The sequence below is a fragment of the Lichenostomus cassidix genome, chromosome 1 (genome assembly GCF_008360975.1).
Source record: "Lichenostomus cassidix isolate B80296 chromosome 1, HeHo_3.0, whole genome shotgun sequence".
NCBI lineage: Eukaryota > Metazoa > Chordata > Aves > Passeriformes > Meliphagidae > Lichenostomus > Lichenostomus cassidix.
Genome location: NC_139479.1, coordinates 85,010,008 through 85,035,162, shown reverse-complemented (window position 1 = coordinate 85,035,162; position 25,155 = coordinate 85,010,008). Strand labels below are relative to the sequence as shown.

The 25,155-nt window shown below is 44.8% G+C and overlaps 1 long non-coding RNA gene across 1 annotated transcript in view; it reads left to right on the top strand.

Annotated features, from left to right (window-relative positions):
- The window catches only part of LOC146445062 (uncharacterized), a 31,348-nt gene that overhangs the window by 3,578 nt on the left and 2,615 nt on the right, over window positions 1–25,155 (top strand). Inside the window, exon 2 of the long non-coding RNA XR_014853504.1 lies at window positions 14,552–14,609. This is a non-coding gene — a long non-coding RNA (uncharacterized LOC146445062). The remainder of the gene's footprint in view (window positions 1–14,551; window positions 14,610–25,155) is intronic.

Here is a 25,155-nt window from a genome sequence, read left to right as displayed (position 1 = left end):
GATGGTCAGAGGTCTGGAACACTTTGCACGGGATAAATGTCTCAATGTTTAGACAAAGGCTCCAAGCTGAGAAGAGATGGGAAAAAGGAATGTTGTTGACCCTGGAAAATCATGTTTGCATGGTGAATGGAAAAGGAGGATTCTCCTTAACTTTCCTTTGAAATACAAAAATTAGGGAGCATCAAATAAAGCTTATAGAGACCAGGCTTAAAGAAAATGGGACTTTGCAGAGACTGTCATCTGTGGTACTCTTTATGGCAAAGCACTGCGGATCCTGAAAGTATTGAGTTAAAAAAAGCACTTGGATAGTTTCATTTACAAAAAGCCTTTCAAAAACTAAAAAGCATATTTACTAAAGAAAAAAACCTGTCCTTTTTGGCTCTAGAAGTTCTTGCACTGCAAATTATTAGTTTCTGGGGGAATATTGCCGAGTAGTGCCACTACATCTGCTTTTATACTGCTCCTTAGGCATCCTCTGTCAGAGAAATATAGTACACGGGGAGCCCACAGGCTGGATCCAGTGTGGCTATTTCACGTGGAGCTCAACTCACTAAAAAGTTGTTCACACCCTGAGATCCTCCTTGAAATAGTTCTTCTGAGATATTGGCCTCACTGCATTCTTGTCTTGGAGAAGATAAAGTGTCAGCTCATCATTTTAGTAAAAGTGCCATGTGTCGTGTGGGTCGAGGGAAATACAACAAAACCTGTTCTCTTCTTTTTTTATTGAAAATATTTTTATTCCAGCAGATACGGAGAGGAGCTTAATGGGATTTCTCACAGGTTCTGTATCAAATTTCCTGAAAGCCATTAGGGAATTGCCACAAAGATACTGATCAGCTGGATCTCTGCTAGAAAAGCTGGGGTTTGTGTGTGGATTCCTGTGATTTCCAGAGCTGACCCATGCTTTTGTTGGGGTGAGGCTTGCTTTGTAAGTCAGTTTTCCATGTGCCAGGTGTGTGTTGGTGTACAGGAGTTTGAATTCATGCCAACAGGAGAGGCTGGGAGAAGAAAATGCTTTGCTTCTTGGTGGCATCGAGTTCCCAGTCTAGGCAAAGCTCCCACTGAGCTCAGAGGGCTGAAATAGCTTCACAATAGCATTGGGACTGGAAGGGAAGGGGCAGCAGCCACCAACCACAACCCCTCTCATCACCAGAGGCAGGGTGGTGTCCCTGGCTGAGGCTGGGGGGACAGGCAGACCTCCTGCCCTGGCACAGAGGAGTCCAGCACGTGTGTGCTGTGGTGAGGTAGAAGGAGCCCTGCAAGCCCAGCTAGAGCACATCAAAGTGCTGCCTCCCACGTCCCAGCCTTTGGGTGTTTTCCAGCATCAGTGGAGGTTGCTGTTACGTAGTGATACCCCAGCTATTTCTGTCCTGCCTCCTCTCATCCCTCAGCTTTGCTGGATCAGCGCCATCGAGGCCAGCAGATTTACCCTGGGCTGAGATGAACTCCAGAATCCACACAAACACACACACACACTGGGTTTGTCTCTCCTGCAGCCCACAGAAGGTTTGTTCTGGAGAAATAAAGGAGTGGTCATTTAATCTGTAATTTCTGGGTAAAAGCCTTCCTCAAGTGAAGTCTACTGGAAGTCCTCCTGAGCTCTCCATGGTGTTAGTGATATACCTCACAAACACCCCCAGGCCAGGCTGGTGGTGCTACTGCATCCCTGATCCAAGAAAAAAAACCCAAAAAAACGGATGGACAAAGCTCTTCGCCAGTCCTATAGAATTTCCTTCCATTTCTTCAGGCTTTTAGAGCTACTAGCTCTCTCAGAGTACTTTGGGTGGCCAGACAGAGTCCACCCAAGGATCAGGATCCACAGCAAGAACTCTTGGATCTTTTATGTAATTCAGTAAAGCAGTGCACAGAGACTTTTAAACAATTAATGAGCAGCTCATCCCAATGTGCTGCTATGCCAGGGAGGTCTCTCAGGGCAGGTGTTCTGCAAGGACACCATCCCTCCCATGGAAGGTACTGCTCTTCTCCAGCACAAAACAGGGGAAGCTTTGCTTTGGAAAAAGACTTCTGAGATCTTGGCCGAATGATAAAGTAAATAAGGAATGCAGTTGATTTAGGTTAATTGCACCAATACAGATTAGGGTGGTGGTTAACAGAGAGTGAAAGCTGTTAGGACAACCTTATTGCTCTTAGAAAAACTCCTCTAGATCTCCCTCAATGTCTTGTTACATCTGTTTTTCTCTAAGGGCAGACTACTCTTCAGAGTAGCAAACCAGGTCCTGTGCTCCCAGCCCTGAGCTGAGCAGTCAGGGGAGATATTAAATAAAAAGGGCTGGAAAAAAAGTCAAGCTCTTCAGGAGCAGCTGTGATGTTGACCTCAGCCAGGGGAGTGAGACTTGTCTCCAGAAAACACCAATTTCTTAGGTGTAGCAAAGGGCAAATGACAAATATCGACAGCCACCCCTTTCTTTGTGTGGGTATCTCACAGTACTGCAAAGAAGGGTAGGAACAGAGCACCTTGTTAAAGATGGAATAAGTTAAGGACCTGATTAGAGCTAGCTTTCTCATCTTGGCTGATTTCCATAGGAAACAAGGCTTGTGTGGCCACTCCACCTGTCCCTTTAGATGTGTCACCTAATCACAGTTGTTTATCAAGTTCACTTCAAATTTGAGCTGTAACAAGGAAACAGGGCTCCTAGACACTTCCTGAAAAGACACAGGTGAGCATGAGGGAAATCTGGTGCCTGCAGCATAGTGCCAGCTCCTGTTGGACATCTCAGGTGGGGTGAGAAAGCTATTACAGATGCCCCACCTGCAGTAAAGTCTTCTTAGGAGGGGCCATGCCCTACTGACCATCTAGAAATCTTCATATTTGGAATTTAGTCTTTGTAAGTGAGGCTTTTTTTAGTGCTACTCCTCACAGAGGAAATTCTATCTATTTCTGGCTCTGCTATTTACCAGCTGGGAACTTGGCACGGAGCAAAGCCACTTTACTTCCTGGAGACTACAATTCTTTTGTCCATCCTGGCTGTTTCAGGATGCAATGACTTTTACTCAATGCCTTTTGTACCACCTAGCATATCATAAAACCATAGAATGGTTTGAGTTCAAAGAGACCTTATAGATTATCTCATTCCAGCCTGCCTGCCGTGGGGACAGGACATGGACACCTTCCACTAGACCAGGTTGTTCAAAGCCCCATCCAACCTGGCCTTGAACACTTCCAGGGATGAGGCATCCACATCTTCTCTGGGCAACCTTTGCCAGCACATCACCACCCTCACAGTAAAATTTTTCCTCCTAATATCTAATCTAAATCTATGTCTGAATCTAAATCTACCTTTTTATGTGCCCTTTAGTCTGACTCTGCTTTGACATATAAGAGTGACTTCAGCTCAGCCAGATGATGCCCTTTAGAGCACAGAGCATCCCATGCACTGAATAAACCCCAGCAGGGAGGGCAGTAGATCAGCAGCAAACAGCCCCTGTGACTCAGAATGCCCAGCTGAAAAATTAATATAACTTTTTGCATGTGCAGCCAATGAGTCAGGGAGTGTCTGTCCCCCTTTCATCTGGACTATTACAGGGCTGATGTCTCCCAGCACTGCCTGATGGTGCCCTGAGGGTTGTGATGGTGATTGCACCAAAGGCACCCTGAAACGGCAGAGCAGAGTCTCCACTTAATTTTACAGTCTCTGTCCAAGCAAAACAACCTCCGGAGTCAACAGGAGTCTTAGCAGATAAAACAAGGCTGGTAGCTTATGATTTGAACCCACTTAATCCTAACAGTCCTTGCATTTGGAGACTGACCCCAGCCTCTTGAAGGGCCACCCTGAATTTCTCCAGGATTTGAGAGATTAGAGGATAGTGTTAGGGCAGGCAGAAGGAGGATTTCACTAAAAATCCCAGCAAAAGGGTTCCTGCTGAGACAAAAACCCTCACAGGATTACAACAGCTTGCAAAAGTCCTACTCCAGCCAGCATTAGTAGCACCAAAAGGAGAGCCAAGTCCATACCATTATGGACCTACAAGAGTAGAGGTGAGACAGCTGCTTGTTAGGCAAATTTAAGGATAGAGAAGAGCAGAGGACCTGCTTTTATTAAAGACATTTTGATCTGGAGTCATAGGCACAGACCTGGGTGTCCTGGTTCTCCTGCATGACCTTGGGGAAAATGACATCCTCCCTCCATGCCTCAGTTTCCTTCTGTGTGAAATGAGGATAGCATTAGCCCCTCTTCCATAAATAGACTGGGATTCGTGAAGGAATAACACAGGATAATATATCTCTGGAGTTGTTGCTGAAACAGTGGCTGCAGTAAAGGCTCCCTTTTGCGAACACTTCTATAGGAAAAAATAGCAGAAGTGGGTTAGTAATTAATTTAATGGGCTTAGTTCAGATCTTACCTCTGCTATATACTGTCTGGGTAGTGGAAGGTCATCTAGAGACTGTTGTAAAATAGGGCACCTTCCCTTAGATTTTTGCTTCCCAGATCTTTGCAACAGACTGCCCAGAGAAGCCATGGATGCCCCATCCCTGTTGGACAGCTCTTTGAGCAGCCTTGTCTAGTGGAAATGCTCCCTGCCCATGGCAGAAGGGTTGGAACAAGATAATCCTTAAGGTCCCTCACAACCCAAATCTTTCTATGATTCTATGACCTTTATCCAGTTGTTCTCAATTAACAGACAGAGTCTTTTCAGGTGCCTGAGCAATCCACCCAGAGGGTTACACCTGCATTTAAGCTAAGGGCTAATGTCTGTGGTTCCACTGCAGGGCTGGCAGAGCCTGGGTGGCTCAGAAGGTTGCAGCCTTCTGAACCTGGCCCAGAACAGGATGTACCACATGTGAATCTCCTCCCAAATCCATGCATTCTGTGTAAAACAATCAGGCTGAAGTCAACCAGCACATCTGTGTGTATCCCTTGCTCTACAGGCAGCAGGGATTTACCAGCCCATGAAGGAGCAGGTCCTCGGTGACCCCAGTGGCACTTGCTGGTCTGCTCAGTCCAGGCTAGTTGGGGTTCCCTGAGCATGGGTAGGCAGGATCTGAGCTCTGATCTTGGCACAGTGCTGTGCAGACATCCCAGTTTCCTCAGGATGAGCAAGAGAGCTCCCAGTATAGCCCAGCACTGTGCCAGTCTATGGAGGAGAATCTTGAGAGCATGTTCATGTCTCAAATCACCCTCAGATTCAAGCAAAGGCTTTACTCCTAATTTCTTCTTATCATGTGCCAGGCCCTGTGTGTAGGGACAAGACTTGGGAGTTCATCTACAGATAAAGAGGAGATGAAAACAGTTGCAAACACCGTTTGGCCAACCTGCAAATGCATCATTTTCCCTAGATGAGCTCAGCCTGCTGGGTCTGGATTATGCTGAAATTACACCTGACCTCCTTGCAAGAGGATACTTTATTTGATTAATTATTGTGGCAGTTGAAAAACACTCAATCGCCGGTAGAGGTTGGTGCACAAAAGGAAATTGCCCTCCTCGGGAGGCTGTGCTGAGAGCTCTGCAGAGAGTCAGGATCGGATGCCACCAGTGCTCTTTGTTCTGCTTGGGCTACATGAAAGCACAGTGAGGGAGAAAAGGTCAGGTCTTTTGTTCAGCTCTTCTACCTGCTGGACTTTTCAAGGAGATTGAAGGCAGGGCGAATCTATTGAACTTCCTGCTTAAAAAATTGATGCCTGTTTCCTGAGCACGCTCAGATGAACGGAGGCTGCTACAGATCGATTCTCTGCCTTTCCAGAGGGGGGAGTTTTCTGTGATTTCTTGCTTTAATGTAACCTTTATGGCTGGAACTCAATCAGTTGAGGTGTCTCTTTTCATGGCATTGCTACCAAAACCCTCCAAACAGAGGTTTGGGGATCAAACCCTTAGAGTCAGCTGAGTGGTCTTTTGACATATTTGCAGCTGCTCAGGGATGGGAGAAAGCAGGGGTATAGAAATGAAACTGGTCGTCTTAGGCTTCTTCTGTAGTCTATGGACAGAAATAATCCTGACTGATGAATGAACTGAGAATTTGGAATGTATTGGGCCTTGAAAGCACTAATGTGTCCCCATAGTCATGGAGGTGGTCTTAGAGAATCACAGAATCATTCAGGTTGGAAAAGACCTCTAAGATCCTCAATTCCAGCCATTAACCCAGCACTGCCACGTTCACCACTGAGCCATGTCCCTAAATGCTCCATCCACATGCCTTTTGAACACTTGTAGGGATGGTGATTCCACCACTGCTCTGGGCAGCCTGTTCCAATGCTTGAAAACCCTTTCAATGAAAAAAAATCCTAATATTCAATCTAAACCTCCTCTGGCACAACTTGAGGCTGTTTCCTCTTGTCCTGTTGCTTGCTACTAGGAAGAGACCAACTCCCTCCTGGTTACACACTCCTTTCAAGGAATTGTAGAGAGATAAGGTCACCCCTGAGCCTCCTTTTCTCCAGGCCAAACACCCCCAGCTCCCTTGGCTGGTGCTTGTGCTCCAGACCCTTCACCCTTCCAATCTTTGCTGATTTGATCAAACCCAATGTCTGCATATAAAGAGCTCAAACGCACTTTGGGTGTCAGATGGGTATTGGAGCATGAAAAAAAAGATTGAGAGCCACAAAGAAACCTAAAAGGTAGCACTGTCATGGGAGAGGGAGCAATGGGTGCTGATTTGAGGCATAAAGCCACAACAGAGAGATACACTAATGGACTCCATTCTAGGATTTGCATGCTTCTGTCTTACTCCATGGTCCCCAGGGTCATGTGGATAAACACCAGTGATAGGTATTTGCTCCCAGCTCTCCTCTGATCTGTGACATGGCCTGGAGGAGGCAAGGAAATGCTCAGGCATTGCTTTGCACCAATCCTAGGTAGTGAGTGCTCTTGCCTTTGTGGAAGCTTTTGCTTCTGTCTTGAGCTCTGCTTAAAATTACATCCTGAGGTTTGTGGTGTTTTGAGGTTATTTTTTTGTGTTAGCTAGTTAATCACACTTTGAGACATGGTATCAACTCAGAGTGTTGCACTCCTGCAAAAAAATGACAGAATCATAGAATCATTTAGGTTGGAAAAGATTTCTGAGAGCATTGAGTCCAATCCATGACTGAACACCACCCTGTCAACTAAACGATGTCACTGAGCACTACATGCAGTCTTTCCTTAAACACCTCCAGGGATGGTGACTCCACCACCTCCTTGGGCAGCCCATTCCAAAGGCTAATCACCCTTTCTGTGAAGAAGTTCTTCCTGATATCCAGCCTGAATTTTCCCAGAAACACCTTGAGACTATGTCCCCTTGTCCTGTCATTGGCTGCCTGGCAGAAGAAATTGATGCCCACCTGGCTACATCTCAGGTGGTTGTAGAGTAAAGCTCAGAATGCACCCCAGTATAGCTAAACACACAGGAGGTGTCAGCCACTTTTGGGAATTGTCTCTCTTGTCCTAATCTGAAATCTGAAAGAGTTTGGGTAACTCTGTTAGGAGATTGGTACTGACAAAGCAGGGGCTCAGATGGACCACAGAGGTCCACAAAGATGCTTGGAGGACTGGAGCACCCCTCCTATGAAGACAGGCTGAGACAAGAGAGTTGGGGTTATTCAGTCTGGAGAAGAAAAGGCTCAGGGGAGGTATTAGAGCCCTTTCCAGTACCTAAAGGGGCTACAAGAGAGCTGGAGAGGGACTTTTGACAATGGGATGTAGTGATAGAACAAGGCTGAATGGCTTTAAGCTGAAGGAGGGTTGATTTAGACAAGATATAGGAAAGAAATTTTTTACAATAAGACTGGTGAAACACTGGCACAGATTGCCCAGAGAAGTGGTCAATGACCCATCACTGGAAGTGTTCATAGTCAGGCTGGACAAGACTTTGAGCAACCTGATCTAGTGGAAGGTGTCCCTGCCCACGGCAAGGGGGTTGAGCCTGATGACCTTTAAAAGGTCCCTTCCGACTCAAACTATTTTATGATTCTAAATAAGCTCTGACATCCTGCACCTGGAGTTGAGTCTCCATGGTCCTTTCACTGACCAGTGCAGTGCTCTGTAAAGGCAAACAGTATGGCACAGCCTGGAGTTGTCATCACGTTGATTAGTGGCTCCGATTAGTGCTGCAGCTCCTGGTGGATGAAGTCACAGAGGATCTCATTCCTTTCCATTGCTATCTTTTCAAACCCTTCACACCCAGTCTCAGGAGAAATCACCTCCTCAGCATTTCAAGGTGCCACATTTCGCAGCTTGTGAAAATCAGCAGTTTCAAACCATAGTCATTTTATGTCAATCATTTGATACTGCTGGGGATCTGGTCATTGAGATTTTTAATTGGGTCGAAAGAAACAACAGTGTTTGCATTTTTGGCTGATCTGTAGTCAGCCTGACCAGTGAGGAGAGCTCAGCACATGGCTTATAAGTGCTCAGTTTTCAGGGATGAGCCATAATATTCATATTGTTCAGCTCTACCCGAGGTCTGTTGAAAATCATACCCTATTTTTAGGTACTGAAATCTTTGGCTGGAAACATTACCTACTGCCCAGCCCCACCACTCGTCTGTCACTCATGTTGAGTAGATGACACCCTGTTTATTGGTGGTTTCAGTTACGAGCATCATTTCCCTGGGTTTCAGTTGCACTTGCAGAATGAGAGACTGCAGTGTGCATTAGCACTGCACTTTCTTCCTGGAGCTACTTGCAGGGGTAAAAAACAAAAGCCCTAATGTACAGAAATGCAAAGTACCTGTGTATGTAGTGCAGCAAGGCTGCTCCTACACTGAGCTGTTTTACTACAGAGAGCCACCTTGATACCTGTGGTCTTTTACCCTGTAATTATCTGGCTAATTGATTAGCAGGTTCTCTATGTTCTTTTGTGTAGGAAAGATTCTTTTTACTTCGAGCTGGAATTTTATGTGTTTGGAAAAAATCCAGATCTGCAAGATGGCTGGAACATCCCTGTTTGTTAACAAAAAACCCCCAAAACAAACAAACAAACAAAAGCACTACACAAAACCTCACCACTACCATAACAAGCTACCAGGTCTTCCCTGCGAACAGCATCCGCCCACGAGAAGGAGAAGCCTGACGGGAGTACCCTCAAATCTAATTAGCACCTAATCCTGTGCCTTTCATCACTGTAAGCCTGAGTGCTGCAGGAATAGCTAGAGAAAAAGCTGCACATCTCCTAAAAGAGCCCTTGCAGGCTGTTGTTTAGTTGCACGGTGTTGCACACCAAGGAGCCTTTCTGAGGATCCAGGGCTTCCCGATGGATCTTTCCCCACCCTGCTGTCAGGTGTACCTTTACATGTCAACTTGCAGCTCCGCTTGAATTTGTCTTTTCCCCTTAGTTGTTTGGGAAGCTGGGTCTGCAGCTGATAGGCAGTGTAATTCTTTACACCAAAATACACCTCCTGTTCAAGAAGCTATTTCTCTCCTGATACCAGCATTCAGTGAATCTGGTAATCACTCAAGTTCTGATCCAAAAGCTATAGGAAAGGCTTTTCTTGACCTTCAGTGAATTTGGGTCAGAGCTTTTCCAAGAAGACAGGCTCTGTGCTGATCACGGTGCCTGCAGAGCCCGCAGGCAGGCTGTGTCATGGATGCGCTGCTCACATGAGCAGTGGTAATTCCAATGTTTTCCGCAGCTTATTGCTATTGTGACCTGCCTTGCTGAGGTGAGAGCTTCCTCGCATTCCTCACGTCATTTGTCAGCCTGACCTCAGGCTGATCCGTCTGTGCGGAGGCGGCAATTAAGGCATAAATAAGGGAACTTTCTCAGCACGCTGGCAGGCAACATGTGGCCAGGTGGTGCTTGCCGTGTCCCCACATCCCCGCCACGACAGTCTCGTCCTGCCTGCTCACTTGCAAAAGCTCAGGGTGTGCTGTCCTATGTGTAAAATACCCAGTAAACACTCTGGGTGAATTCCTGTTGCTATTTATTGCACTCCAGGCAATACAATTGCTTTTCATGGGAATGCAACTTTTCTCCACATTGAAGGAGATAACGGGTGACAAAACCAGGAGGCTGGATTTCACTTTTCTGGAGGAGTTAGAAATGACCATTTCTCCTGTCAAGGATGAAGATACTTGTGGCATGGGAAGGGAAGGTATAAGTGAATGGCCACTACCATAACACTTCAGTCTAAAGCTCAGATGGGAGAAATGGGGGAAATCATATCGTCATGGAATGGGTTGGGTTTAAAAGGACTTTAAAGATCATCTAGTTTCAACCCCTTTGCCATGGGCACGGACACCTTCCACTAGATCAGGTAAAAGCCTGCCAAGTGGACCCATCTGTGTGGTCAGTTTTAGTTGGTAAGCTGTGACTGCCTCTGGTGAGAAGCTGAAGGCAATAGTGAGGATGAGAAGATACTTAAATAACTTTTAACATTAAGAATGGTTTGAGCTGGAGCTAATTACCTAGAGAAGCAGTGGGTTGTCTCTGTTGAGATCTTGCTTGTTGATCAAGCTATCAGGGAAGATTCCTGTTAGTCAAGGAGAAGGTGGATGGCTGCTATATTCAGACAGGTATCTTCTGACCTGAAAGCCCTGGTTCCCATTTGGGTCTCTAGGAAGAGGGCAGAAATACAAACTGACATAGCTTCCCAACCATGCCAGCTTCCAGATGGACAAAGACTGGGAGGAGTGGTATGAATCAACATTGCCTTCCTCCTTTCTGCTCACTGTGACCCACAGTTAGTGGTTAGAGATTCCAGAGACTGGGGCATTTGTGGAGCTTAACCTCATTCAACAGCCATTGTTTTCCTTCCTGATCAGAATCCCGGTTTTGGTAAGGACAAAGCCGCTTGTCCCTGAGGGTGTAGGTCTGACCTTTTTATTCACCAGTTCTCAGATGAACAGTAAAATACACTGAAAAATCCTTAATCCTTCTCAGATCCCTTGCAGGAGGGCAGGAGGTGAAAGCAGTAGTGTGCAGAGAGCACTGATGTGTTAAATCTCTTAGCTCAGTGAAGGTGAGTTTCTGCCAGTCAAGTGAAGTGGACAGAAGGTGAACGAAATTCTGGTTTGCCACACTTTTAAGTGCACAGGGTGTTCTCCAAAAGCCAGGCTCTACACCAAGATGGGTGCAGATGGGGACAGGCATTGAATGTGAATGCACACACCCCATAAATTACTCTTTTTTTCACTGAGTTTGCATTTGGGAATATCATGTAGGATGCGGAACTTCAAGAGAGAGGAACGGATTTTACATTTAGAATGGAATACCTGAATTTCTTCTAACCAATGCTTAACGAGCATGTGCTCTGGAGGATTAGCTCTGTGGAGTGATCCCCCAGGAAATATGGCCAGTCATGTGGTTGGACTCCAGTCCTGAAGTGCCAACAAGGAGCACAGAAATGCCAGTTAAAGAGATTACAGTAGCAACCCCCTTCTTTGCAATTGCAGGATAATGGCTTCGTCCAGCTTCCTCAGACTTTCTCCCTTCAGAGTTGAACTCTGTCAGGTTCTTCTTGTATTGAGGATCTCTTCAGAACCAGGAAAGCCATGGTGGAGATCATTGTGGTTCAGACCTCATACTGAAGCATTCCTTGGCTTCTGTTGACCACTTGTTGCAAGCAAGTGACGTGTAGCTCTGTGTCACACATTGCTCTGCACCCAGAAGTAGTTTAAAGCCCCTTCAGCCTCACCCCACTGCCTCCCTCAGATGTCTGTTCAGATGGTGCTCAACTAAGTGATGGCTAGAAAGCTGCAAAATGACCCAAATTTACAAAAATTACACTTTTCAGAGGGTTGTTTCTGTGCCCTTGTGTTATGTATGAGTGGTTTTGGAGAGGTGCTAGGTATGTTCTGTTTAGCCCAGCTCATTTCCCAGACCATCTGCAGAGCTTCTCACAGCAGTGGGATTGCAGTGCCCTACACTCACCTGCCAGCAAGGGTCAGAGGGTCCAGATGGCTGTTTTGTTCCACCAGGGCCCCTATGAATTAGTAGGCAGCTGATCTCTCTGGTGCTCAGACAAGCCCAATCCTTCTTGCTGATCCCTGTGGGAAGAACAGGCAGGGAAGTCTGCTGCTTCCCCTGCCCTTTCCTTTTGGGGTGTTCCCTGCTGAGCAAGCCATGGGGAAAGCTAGCTGGCTGTTGTGTACAACCTCGCTGGCATCTTGAAGGGACTGACAATGCACAGAGCAAGACTGGTGGCTTGCCTGAAGGTTAGACCTTCAGAAAATAAAAATAAAATCCACAAAAGATTCTGGGCACCAAAGTCCTGTGTAAAACCAGAGTGGATTTGGTATGTAAATACTCTTCCAAACCTGGCACTAGACCTATTCAGCATCACCACAGGCCAGGCTAAGCAGGATGCCCACATAGCAGGTAGTTTTAATGCTGGGAACCAGGATAACCATGGAAAAGATCTTTGCTTCAGCAGCAGAAGGACAAATTTGAGGCCATTTGGAGCATTTCTGAGACCTGAACTTATGGCTTTAGCCCAGCCTGTGGGAATAGATGTCCCATGCTTGGTTTTTGCAATGTGGTCACCCAATGGGGCCAGCTCACCTAGGTCATTTGTCTAATTAGCATAAAATGTATGCCTGGGATACTTAGGAGTTCCCTTGTTGGGCGAGGTCTCTTTTTCAGAGAGGAAAACAGTAAAGGAACTGCTAGATGACTTGTCCATAGCAGATGTCCTTCAGCCAGGGAACTCCCACTGCTATCCAACTACCCACCCCAGTGTCCAACACTGACCTATGATCATCATGCTACAGACCTCTGAAGAATCTCCCCCAGTGCCTGCTCTGAGCCTGGCTAAGATTTCACTGACTGTTCCCAGTGGAGTAGACTCTTCAACATCCCTAGGCAGTCTGCCTCAAGGCTCTCTACTTGGCAGGGTTAAAAAGTTATTTTCAATCCATGTGAATTAAAGAGAAGAGTAATAATTTAATGGGCTGTACAGAGAAGGTTCAATCTTAGAATTAGGAAAAGTGCCTCACAGCCTTTCAGTTATTAAAGTGCGCACGTGATTTTCCACCAGTCATCTACCTTCTAGGAAAAGCAAAATTAATTCATTAAATATGGCCTGTGGCCAAAGTTTGTCTAGTGAGTATTCCCTAATGGACAGTGATGCTCTGGCTGCTCTTAGGACACCAGTTCCTTTCCCAGGCAATGCAGATGGTTTGTGGATCGTGTGGATGGTTTTAGCAGATGGATGTTTTCATTAAGGTGGTTGAAGGCACTTGGATGGAAAATGCCTACGAATTTCAGGGGGGTAGTTATCTCCTTCAAATATGTGGTCTGTGAAAATGTAGAGGTAGTGCAGACAGCCTGGTGAGGAAAAGAGGAATAATTGGAAATTCTGTTGAGCCTTTAGAGTCTCTGCAGGAGCTAATAGAGATAAATCCTGCCTTTCTGGTTAGGATGGGAACAGCTGTGTTTCCCACTGCCCCTGACAGGCTACAGAAAACTTCAGCCAGCAGGATCAGCACCAAAAGCCAAGTCCCTACTTTGATGCAAGCAGTTGCTGCTGGTGGGGAAGAGAGATCACTTTCATTGCCATGAGGAAAGTGTATAAGGACACTGGCATGGGACATTACTGTACCTCTTTTTTTGTGAGACTGAATCTGTCTCTCTGTGACACCCCACCTGGAGATGATTCAGGGGAGGAGGGAAAAACGATCCCCTCCCATTTCCCCAAGAAATGTTTGCCTTTTAGTGGGGGAAGCATAAAAATGAAAATTATGGCTAAAACTTGAAACAAAATATTTAAGATTTTATGATGAGTCTGGATCACTTTGTCACTGAATGGAAATGTCTTGTGTGCTGCAAGATTATCCTTTGTCAGCCTTCACATGTCCAGTGTCCTGTGGGAATTGTGTCTGTGAGATTGAGTGCCTGTTTCCCTGCTTTTTAAGGCATGAGTATTTTTACTATGTTGGAACACATTCCACACCATAAATACAAAAATTATTGATTGCCATGTAGCAAGGATGACTCAGAGATTAAAAGCTGAAGAAATTCAATTCTTTGAAAGCATTTTTTACTCTTACAAACCCAATACATTTAATTTTGGGAGCACCATGAAATGGCATCAAAGCAGCAAGCACAAACTCAGGAGCAGCACGGGACTTTCCCATGTAAATCCCGCAAAGATAAAATTTGCACAACAGCAGCAGTGGAGAGTAGAAATACTCCATCCAATCCTGGTCTTTGTTTCAGACTATGCTGGGGGACTTGATATTTTCTTTCCTCTCCTGGAAGCAATTTGGATAGAAAGGTGGAGATCCATCCAGGCTTGCGGTGTGTTAAGGACAGTACTCCCCATCTCCATGTGCTTTAATTTGTACCACGGGATCCAAAGACACATGTAATAAATCAGTATCAGTGTGTTTGCTGGGTTAATCCTTGGATAACTTTCTAGGACTCAGTTTACAAAATATTACTTGCATAAGTGACCTCCAGTCCCAGTCTCATTCACCACAGTGCCAGCATTAATCTGAATGTATTTAGAGGATTGTCTCTCACTGTCTGGAATTAATATTACGAAAGCATTGGGAGTTTCAGTGCTCCTAGACCTCTTCCACACCTAGCACTGTGGAAATGCTGTAGGGTTGGGACAGTCCCCGAGCTGGGTCTCCTGAGTCAAGGGGAGAGTCACTAATTGCTGATTTCTTTTGATTTAGGTCCATTCCTGGTGATTGCTGATGTGTTTATACAGGAACCATGGTCATTCTACGACAGGTAAGTGAATAATTCCTGTCTTCAGCTTCTCTAGTTTCTCCATCACCACAGGCACTAATAAAAATTTGGTTTTGGAGGGGAAGGGTCAAGTCAGGTTATTTTTGTCCTATCTTATTTCCCTAAAAGGACTGTTACAAGATGCAGAGATACTCATTAGCCTTAATCCTTGATTGGCTTAGAGGAAATCATTGCTCTCTGTGTGTAGTCCAGATTAACCTCACACAATGTTCCACTTCTATTTTCTCATCTGGGATGGCCCAAAAGCTGCACGTGAATCCTGGACATGTAAAAGAATAAAACAATTTACTGCCTGACTTAAAATAGGATCTGGTCAAAAATTGATTTTCAATTTCCAGGAACAGTTCTGCTTTGGTTGTGTAAAAATTAAGTCTTTTTACACATTTAAAAGAAATTGTGCGATGGAGCACCTCTGATATGAAGTCTGTCTGAGAGAGTTGGGTTGAGAAGAAGAGGAGGCTCCAGGGAGACCTTTTATCACCTTGCAGTACCTAAAGGAGGCTTGTAGAAAAGGAGAGCAACTTTTACATTAGCATGCAGTGATGGGACTGGAGAAGGGATTTTAAATGAAGAAACTACAGGTTTAGATTAGATATTAGAAAGAAATTCTTTCTGTGAGAGTGGAGAGGCAGTGGCACAGGTTGCCCAGAGAAGCTGCCCCATCCCTGGCAGTGTCCAAGGCCAGGTTGGATGAGGCTTTGAGCAGTCTGGTGTAGTGGAAGGTGTCTCTGCCCGTGGCAGGGGGTTTGGAACTAGACAATCCTTAAAGTCTCTTCCAACCCAAACCATTCTGTGATTCTGTGGATTGAAGAATTAAGTTGTGTAGCAGCTCTCATGTAGATTCTGCAATAATTTAGAGCTTCAGATGGTACTGTTTTCCCTTTGTCTAGGCAGAACATGTCTCACTCTCAGCTTCTCATTGCCATATCTCACCTGGGCAGGACTGACATTCCCACCACATGTCCTGAGTTGGGGCTGCAGATTGAGACTCAAAATATTTATCAACACAGTCAAGCACTGACACAATGGAGCAAATCTACCCAACAATTTTGACTGAACTCTGTGTCTTGCTTGGTAAATACGCATTTGTCTGTAACTGGGCAGAAAGCACTGGACCTTTGAGGGAGCTCACATGTTTTCAGTTTATAGCAGTGACACAAAGAGCTGAGGATAGCTTTGAGTGGAAGGAATGCCAGAGATCTTGTGGAACAACTGAAATGCTTTGTATAGTGTTTCGCCAACCTGCCAGGACCTGAGCCCAACAAAAACAGGCTGCACTTTGGTAGGGGTGTGTAGAAGCTTGGTCCTCCTTCCAGAGGCTCTGAGGTGATGGTCCCATGCACAAACTGCCTGATGTAGTTTGCAATGCCAAGGAAAATGGGTGTGGAAATTAAAACGAATCAGGTTAAAAGGTCAGAATAGCAGTTGAGAAATACCCTTTAACAACTCAGTCTAGGATGGTATTGCTTCTCCAGTCTGCCTGTGGTATCTCTCTGCTGGGGGATACCCTTCTGTGGTTCAGCTGCAGGTTCACAGTCTTCTGTACCAGCCTGAATTCACCCTTTGTAGAGCTTTAATCAAATAGAGCACCTTCCTTGTCATCTAAAATCAGAGTGTCTTGTCTAGGTAAGGAGGCAGTGTGTTTCTGAAGTAATTCTGGGCACTCTCCCTGTGTGTTCAGATGCCAAGCAATTGCTGACAAATATCAGAGAAATAGGTTTCTGTTGAATTTGTTGCTTACTGGAAGCATCTCTCTGCAGAATGGATAATGTGAGCAAGGACCCCTCCATAATGAAAAAGGTTACCCAGCTGTTAGCAGGTACAGGCCCTTTCTGAAGTCACCTTGTACCAGTTTGTCCCGTTCACCAGGTCCTTTCTGAGTCATTAGAAACACTTCACTCTCTGTGGCCCAAAAGGCTGCTGTTTATGTGATAGCAGCAATATTTGTATTTTGCCTTCTTCAGTTTTGCATTAAGATTTTGGAAAAGCATGTATGCTGTTCATGACCTGTATTATTTTCCAAGGAGCTTTCTCTCTGTCTTTTTCTTTTTGTTGTTTTTTGCTCATTCTTGAATGTGCACAACATGCTCACAATCCTGCCATGCTACTGCTTTTCCCCTTAAAAGTTTCTCCAACAAGGTCAAACAGAACACTGAATCATCTGGGATAGATGAACACAGAGCTTTTGGCCCTTACTGCTTGGTTTCTCTGTCCTTAACCAGTTATAAATCCAGGAATTTTGAAGATGAGACATTCTCCCATCAAAACAATTCATACCAGAATCTCCCTTAGAGAGAACTGAGCACCTAGAGAGAAGCACAGTTCCAGCAAGAAGGAGGAAGAGCACAGAGCTTTCTGCCTGCCCTGTGTCTTCCACCCAGTAATCCAAAAGAAAAGCCAATATTGTTCTCCAGCAGGGGCCTGCAGGGAGCCAAACTTATCAGCTTTATTCACTAGCAAATTACTAGTGGCAAGTCCATTCCCATGCACAAAGAAAGGGAAGATGGAAAAGGAGGGCTTCCTGAATTCCTGCCTTGGCAGCCTGACAAGTTTATTTGGCTCCACAGCCCAGCAGCAGCTCATTTGTGCATGTTCTGTCTGTTACCTAAAGTAGAGACATTTTTGGAGCTGGAGTGGAGACAGGGAGGTGTGGTGGTCCTGCCCACAGCTGACCACGCAGCCTGGCGAGGAAAAGGGCTTTCCTACTGGCAAATGGCAACAGGCTGCTGCTTGCTGCATGGCTCTTTTTGCCAGATCCATCTTCTCACTCTTGTAGGCAACCCTGATATAACCCAGTCTTAAATCCAAGGTGCTGCTGTTGCTGGGCCAGCCCAACAGAAATCAAGTCCACTTATCTGCGGGGGAATAAAACGTGCTGCAAAATTTAAGTATTTCATGGAGGACTGAGTTCAGCATCAGGAGCTGGACTGGATGTTTTTTATGCATCCCTTCCAACCCAGGATATTCTATGATCCTGCAAATCTCCTCCATTGAGCTAGAATTTTCAGATTACTATATCTGTGTTGCTGTGGTTGCCTGACCATGTCCAGACCACATGAGGAACACTGCTGCTGTAGCAGGCTTCTCCCATTCCCAGTGTGTCCCCATCCTGCTCCTGCAGTTATAGGGAGAGAAGTAGAAATAAGAGTTAAAAACAAACAGTGGAGACCTAATCCAGGCAGATAAAGGAAACCAAAGTTCAGCCAGATATTAAGGTCCTGAGGGATCAAGCACAGTAGATGCCTCACACTGTAAAGCTCTTTTTAGTTCAACACCAAACCAAGGAATGTGTTCCAAATATTTTGAAACTTTGCAGGAGCCAAGGCTTGGTCAGAGACTTCCACTCTGCTCTGCTGGTTTGGCAGATCTCCTGGGGAGGTGACTGTTCAGGGCAATGCAAAATCTCACCACTTCATTGCTGCTATCTGTAACACCTCTGGCATTTCTTTGAATGGAAAGTCCCCAGCACAGCTTCAGCTTTAAACCCCACAAGGTCTACATGAACAAGACAGTCCTTGATATCTTTATATCTGTTTTCTGAGGATATTTGTGGCTTCCCACTCTTGCACCAGGACTGGCTTTTAGATAAAATTGTCCTTTGTCCTTCTTGCCATTTCTCAGTGTTTGCATGCAGTTATTGACCCTTGGAACTGGGTCAATACAAAATCCTACAAAACCTTCCTTTTCCCCTCTTGTAAAACTAGCTCTGCAGTCCTCCTGTGATGGCAGCAGCCCTTTCTTCACTACTCCAGCTTACTTTCATCTTGTTAGGACCAGAATTGCACGTTGAGATGCAGGTGAATGGGATTTGTGCCGTTTGTAAATGAGCAGAAATAGATTTTGTGACTAGCAGTGTTTACAGAGTCTCAGTTTGATGCTGCAGGAGATGTTTTCCTGTGCTGGGAGTAAGAATAGCAGAGACCAGGTTTTGAAATCTTTCAGTCTATTCACAGACATCTTCCCCCTGGGCCCTGTGAGCATTGGCTTTACCTGGAGCTGGCATACACTGTTTTGAGCACACATTCAGCTTTGCCAAGTTATTCATCGTGCAATATATTTTGCTAGCAAGGAGCAAGGGGCGGGGGAGAAAAACAACGTTATTGTAGGTCTTTGTGGGGCTCATCTGTAATCATGTTATTATAAAAAGCAAAGTGTAACTCCGCTGTTTGGATTCTCTTTCTCATAAACACTGAATAATTTAAGTCTTCTCCCATTTATGCCTTGTATCTGTCTGATCTATGCGTCTGAGGCTTCCCTGGATAGCTGTAATGCAGCAGTGAAAAGTCCAGCACAAGCCAACCAAAGGGCACATTTGCATATAGATTGAAACATGAATCGTTGGGAGCCATTCATTAGTTGCAGTGCTCAAGATATTTGGCATTTTAACAGCTCTTTGCATCAAATCCTTTCCATCACGTTTATGGGACAATTAAAGTGCTGGGGTTGCTGTGTGCAGAAAATGAAGCTGCAGGCTAGGGAGATGTTCTTGCAGTGCTATGGCTGTGGAATATAAATCATGTGATGTCAAATAAAGGTAGAGCAAGCAATCTCAGCCCTGGTGTGGAGATACCCTCTGAGAGAGCCTGTCTGAAATGCACTTATTCCTGCTTCTTGATACCTCAGACAACCCCCCAGGATCCATCTTCCCTAAAGTGTATGTACTGAAACCTTCATCTGTTTGAATTCAAGACAGAGAAGGCTTGGAGTGAGAGTTGTTGTATGTGTGGTGAGTTTAGTATTGCTTTTTTAAGAGGCAGTAACAGGATACCCAGCCAACAGGATATTCATTTGAGGGTACAGGAAACTTCAAAGCACTCAGTTACAAATTTTACCTTGACTTAATCTCAGGGCCACATGTTTCCCCAGGGAGCTCTTGCAGAGCAGCTCATATATCATCCTGTCTTTCTTGATGGTAACTTCTCCATGTCTGTCAGAGCCCTTAAAGATGCATTTAACTTGCTGAGACCTGTCACCAGGAGCAAGAAGAGAGAAATTCAGCTCCTCAGACTGTCTCTTTCTCTTAAACCCTCCAATTCATCATAGTCTTAAATTGTGTCAGGGGAGTTGAGATTGGATATTAGGAAAAAAATTCTTCACCAAAAGGATTGTCAGGCATTGAAATAGGTTGCTCGGGGCAGTGGTGGATCCCAGCATCCCATCATCATCCCTGGGGATATTTAAAAGTTGTGTGGATGTGGCACTTGGGGACATGGTTTAGTGTTAGGTTAATAGTTGGAGTTGATGATCTTAAGGGTCCTTTTCAACCTAAATGATCATTCTATGATTCTGTAACCTGACCCTGAAGAAGTCTCACTGTATTTACATGCTTTCTGTAAAAAAAACAAACTTCCTGTCATGAATCTTGAACCTCACATGGCCACTCTGCACCAGCTGGTGGAGCTGGGGGCTGCCAGCCCATCTATCAACCCCTTTTTCAGGAGTGAGGTTTGGGGAGGAAGATCAGAAATCCTTCACTCTCATCCACCCCACATCTTGTCGTGCTGCTAGGGATCAACACAAGTGTTGATTTCCTTTGCTCATCCAACTGTTGAGCCTATGATTACAGTTCTTAATGAGAGGAAGCATCTCCATTCCAGCTTCATCCAGTACAAAGAGCAGAGCAAAGGAGCTCCCATCCCATTCCATCCCACCCCATGCCCTCATATCCACCTGCCTCTGTCTGCCATCTACTCTGTCCCAGATGTGTGAGACAGTTGTTAGCTGGACCTCCTTGTCCATAATTTCATCAAAATCATATGATTCACATGTACTTTAAAAAAATCATGTGCATAAGTTTTTGGGGTTTTTTCCCCTGTTATTTTTACTCAGGTCAGTTCTCAGATGGGATATACAGGGACTGACAATTGGAAGGATTTGAGTAAAAGGTAGCCCTTTAAGCCACTCTGTCTGGTCTAAAGAATGTTTGTGATGTGACATTCTCAGTGGAACGTGGGACCATGCTTGCCATCTGCTCCTTGCATGAGTGGCAGTGCAGCAGGCTGGTGTCTCTCCCTGTTTGAGGCGACCTTCCTCTTCATCAAATTCCTCTTGCAAGGCTGGAAAACATTCGGCAGCAAGGCGTTAAAAAGGGAACCCTCAACATTTCATGGATTTGGGGTTACAGACACTGCTGTGGAATGACTCTGATGCACACTGGTGAAAGAGGTGGCTCTTATGGTGTAAATTTCATTCCCTTTTGAAGGCACAGCATTATTTGCTAGCACAGAGTAGACTTGACTGCAATTTTCCTAAAGAAACCCACTTAGCTCTGGCTTTTGCAATCAGGTTCAAGAGGCTGAGCACAGCTCCTGGGGCCCAGGGGAAGAAAAGCAATAATAGACCTTTTCAAATAGCATGAATTGGAAAATGGCATTTCTTTCTTGGGAGAAAGTTCAGGTGGGGGTGTAGAGAATATCTGTCAAGACGTCATTTCCTGGTCAGTAAATAAGAGTTTCATTGGAATTAAAAGCTGAATTTGGTGCTAGGATTCCAATAAGAACATCAAAATTATACTCTCCATGTCAGCCTTTAGCGAAACTCAAATGTTTTCTCTAAAAGCTTTGTTTATAAATTTTTCCTGTTGCATTACAGGTTTTGGTGAAATGTCAATCTCTGAGGAAAATTTATAGTGAGAATTTTTGAGGAGTAAATCTATTTTGAGTTGATTCATAAATGTAACCAAAACAGTAGGAGAATTTAGATGTTTGCTTGAATACACATAAAGAGAGTGTTTTGACAAAGGATTCAAAATCTATTTAAGAACAAAGGAAATAAAATACTGGGAGTGAAATAACCTGAGATATGTCAGTGGGCCAGCTGCCACTTTAGATACTTCTACTGGAGCTTTCAGCAATGGGGAAACGAGATGATGAGGTTTGGACCAGGACTTGGGAATTTGTATTTCAATACTTTAGCATTTCCATTTTGCTACTCCTGGGTATATTTACAGATACTGCTCTAGTGGTCAGTAGTACTGCCCAGCTCGTGCAGGGGTTGCATCTCCATTCCAAGCACTTGTCCAATTTCCTTACATCTCATCCACCTCTGTGGCTATTTTCTGAACCTACTTCCCAATGAGTTTGATATCCCCTTAATTTTGGACTGGAAGGGTATTTTAAAGAAGTATCTCAACTGACTCCACTCTGCCCTAGGCAACCTCATGGGCCACTGGAGAAGGCAAGATGGTACCTGCCATAGATGATCCTTTGGTGTGCCTTAACCTTGCACACCCATTTGCATGTCCTGCCTGAAGCAATCCCACTTGCATCCTGACAGTATTGCTCCCTCCCAGCTCTTCTACCAAGAAGGAGATGTCCTCCATCCTTTCCCCAGAGCCACTTCAGCAGAACCCAGGAGAAGAGGTTGGCTTATCTTGCATGCTGGAGAAAGAACCAAATGCTGCTTGGTTTTGAGATTAGGAAAAACACCTCTCTGGGGCAGTGATTTGCCCACCATGACTCAGAAGGTTTTTGTGCCCCCATGCAAATGCAATGTGAGCAATTTATGTGCATCCCCTACTACCCAGCCAGGCATTTTATTGCCAGAACCATTGCTAGAAAATTACTCTTAAGGTCACATACTGCATTTTCATGATCTACAAATCATTTTGTGAAGGCCCCTTTACCCCATAAAATTGCTAGATTCAGTGTGAGATGAACAGGCAGTCTTTCCAATTACACAGAGGCTGGAAATTAAACAATATTTGCATCCAGCAAAATGCAATGGGGGCATTAACCATATTTCTATAATGATACTGCCAGCTAATTCCTTACAGAAACATAGATTTAATTAATATATCTATATGATAATACTCTTGCAGTCTCAAAATTAAAGCTGTAATGCAATTACTGGGTTTCTCAAAACAAGTATAAAATTGATGAGTATTATTCACATGAATTAATTTCCCTTCACATGATTTGGGTTTGTGCATGAGTACCAATTCTCTGCCAGTTTCTGGACAAGCATCTATGCCATGCAAGGCTCCCTGAAAACTCCCCAACCAACCCAAAATTTTGATTCCAGGACTAACATGTGACAAAACTTATTTGTAATGCAACCTTTCTCAAAGTGGGTTTTGGAGCCCATATCCCTCTCGTGCAGCATATGCAGAATGGACTGTCCATGTAATAAAATATCCATGAGGAATACAAGTACCAAGACTGCAGGAATTATTTGCTGTGCCAAAACCATGCAGAGCTTATTTCTTTTATGGTTTCATTCTTCTTGCTACTAGAGTTCAGGATGTCCATATGAAAGTCTTATCTCACTGGCAATCTTACTAGCCACCATTCCTTACACATTTCATTTAAGAAATAGATTCAACTTCCTTTTCCAAGCTGTGACTGTTGCTTTATTTGCAATGGCTGGGGATTATTTGGAGGAACTTGGATTTTGAAACAGGTTTCTGGGTTCGTGTGTGTAAAAAAGGACTTATGTTCAGGGTGTGGCTCATGGTCACTCTCTGAAGGCCAGCTCTCTTCAATATGTGCCCAACAAGCTCTAAACCATTAGCTGTAAAGCTGTCCCAAGCTCACAGCTTGAAGGCATCCACAGTGCACATCTGTGTGTGTCCTGATCCACCAAGTCCACTGTCTTGGCTGGGTCTGGCAACTGCAGATGTGATTTGAACAGTGATTGTTGTCCCAATCTCTGTCATCTTGTGCCAGCCTAAAAGCTCCACTCCACTCTGTTTGCAACCTCTAGGGTTTGTCTAGGAAAAACAAACCCACCACACCAAACACAACCCACACAAAAAACAACACACAAACAACCAACACGAACTTGCCAGCTTATCCCTTCAGACCTTCATAAACCAGGTTGTCCTCTGTGGTTCCTACGTTACTCCAGAGCCTTCTGGAATTTCATATGCTGTTAGCATCAAAGTTTAATTAAAACCCATGGAGAAATCATCAGAAACAAGTCTCCTGATGCATTTGGTAATTCCAGAGAGTTACAGCAGATGGGGCTGGTATTGTGCTGCGCAGCTCTGCAGCTGGTTCACCTTCTCCTTTGGAGGGACCCACCACCAGCACTTTGGTACCTTTTTCCAATACTGTAGGCAGAGGGATTGAAGAATCCAGGCAAGTGGTTGCAATTAGCAACCTGCTCTGACTTTCCTTTTCAAGGTGATCTTGTATGGAGGCAACTCTGGAGTCTTCAAAACCACAAAGCCAGCAATGAAATACAGATTGTTTTTTCTGAGTTTTAAAAAGTACTCTCAGGATTCTTCTGTTTTCCATTTCATTGTGAAAAAAACAACCATGTGCTTCACTTTCCTCATAGAATCATAGTACCATAGAATTGTTTGGGTTGGAAGGAACCTCAAAGATCATCTCATTCCAATCCCCTGCTATGGGCAGGGACACCTTCCACTAGACCAGGTTGCTCAAGGCCCCACCCAACCTGGCCTTGAACACTTCTGGGACTGGCACTGCCACACCTCTGGGCAGCCTCTTCCACTTCCTCACCACCCTCACTGTCAAAAATTTCTTCCTAATATCTAATCTAAACCTGCCCTCTGCCAGTTTGAAGCCATTTCCCTTTGTTCTATCCCTATGTGCCCTTTTCAAAAGTCCCTCTCCATCTCTCTTGTAGAACAGTGTGACTTTAGCTAATGCAGACCCTTAGCACCGACACGTTTTAGCTGGGAAAATTGCATTTACACGAGTATAGACTACTACTGTGTAGGAAAATAATATATTTGCAGTACAATTAAGCACTTCTTTGTACTAAGTCGACGTCTTGGTTTATGCACGAATTTGCAGTGCAGATTACAATAGTCCCACATCTATTTGGTACACAGGACCAAATAGGACCACACTAGGTCTCAGTGAGGTGGTGAAAAGGCAGGGAGGAGCAAAGGAGAGCGTGAGGTAAAGAAATTGGGCAGAAGGTATTTTCCCACAGCATGGAAGATAAAGTTAAAAGTCTGAAAGAGAATTTGACAGGGTGCATGTGAAAAGTAACAGACATTTTTATCTCAGATGGTGGAAAAAAATTCTTTTTTTCCAAAGGAATAAAATCAGCCAAAACAATTAAATTTATGCGGTTGTTTTTAGGCTTCTTTGAACAGCCTGCATGAGCCAGGACTAGAAACATCCATTCTAATTTACATTTCTGTGTACATTTCCTTTTCTTTTAAATTGTTTTTCCCCTTAATCAGTTCTGTACAGTGTAATTCAAACTGTCCTTTCTGTGAATCATTGTGATCTTGAAAAGGCTGTATGCCTCAGAGGCAGAAAAATGTTTTGTAGACATACCTATTTACCTCCATCTGTTACATAGTTCTGAAGCTCTCATGCTCATCAGCTGGGATTCTGCCTTCATGAATCAAATCAAACAGTTCTCTGCCTTCATCCAGGGAATAAAGCTCATCCGGGACTGTGGCAGAGCCTCCAGCAGCTCTGCTCAGTGATGCCTCAGCAGGTACCTCATAGGCAGCAGCTTTGTTCCCCCAGCCATGCTGCCAGCTCTGTGTTCTTGCTACTCTCCCTGCTCCTGCACTGGGGCTGTGCTGTTTGTCTGGGGA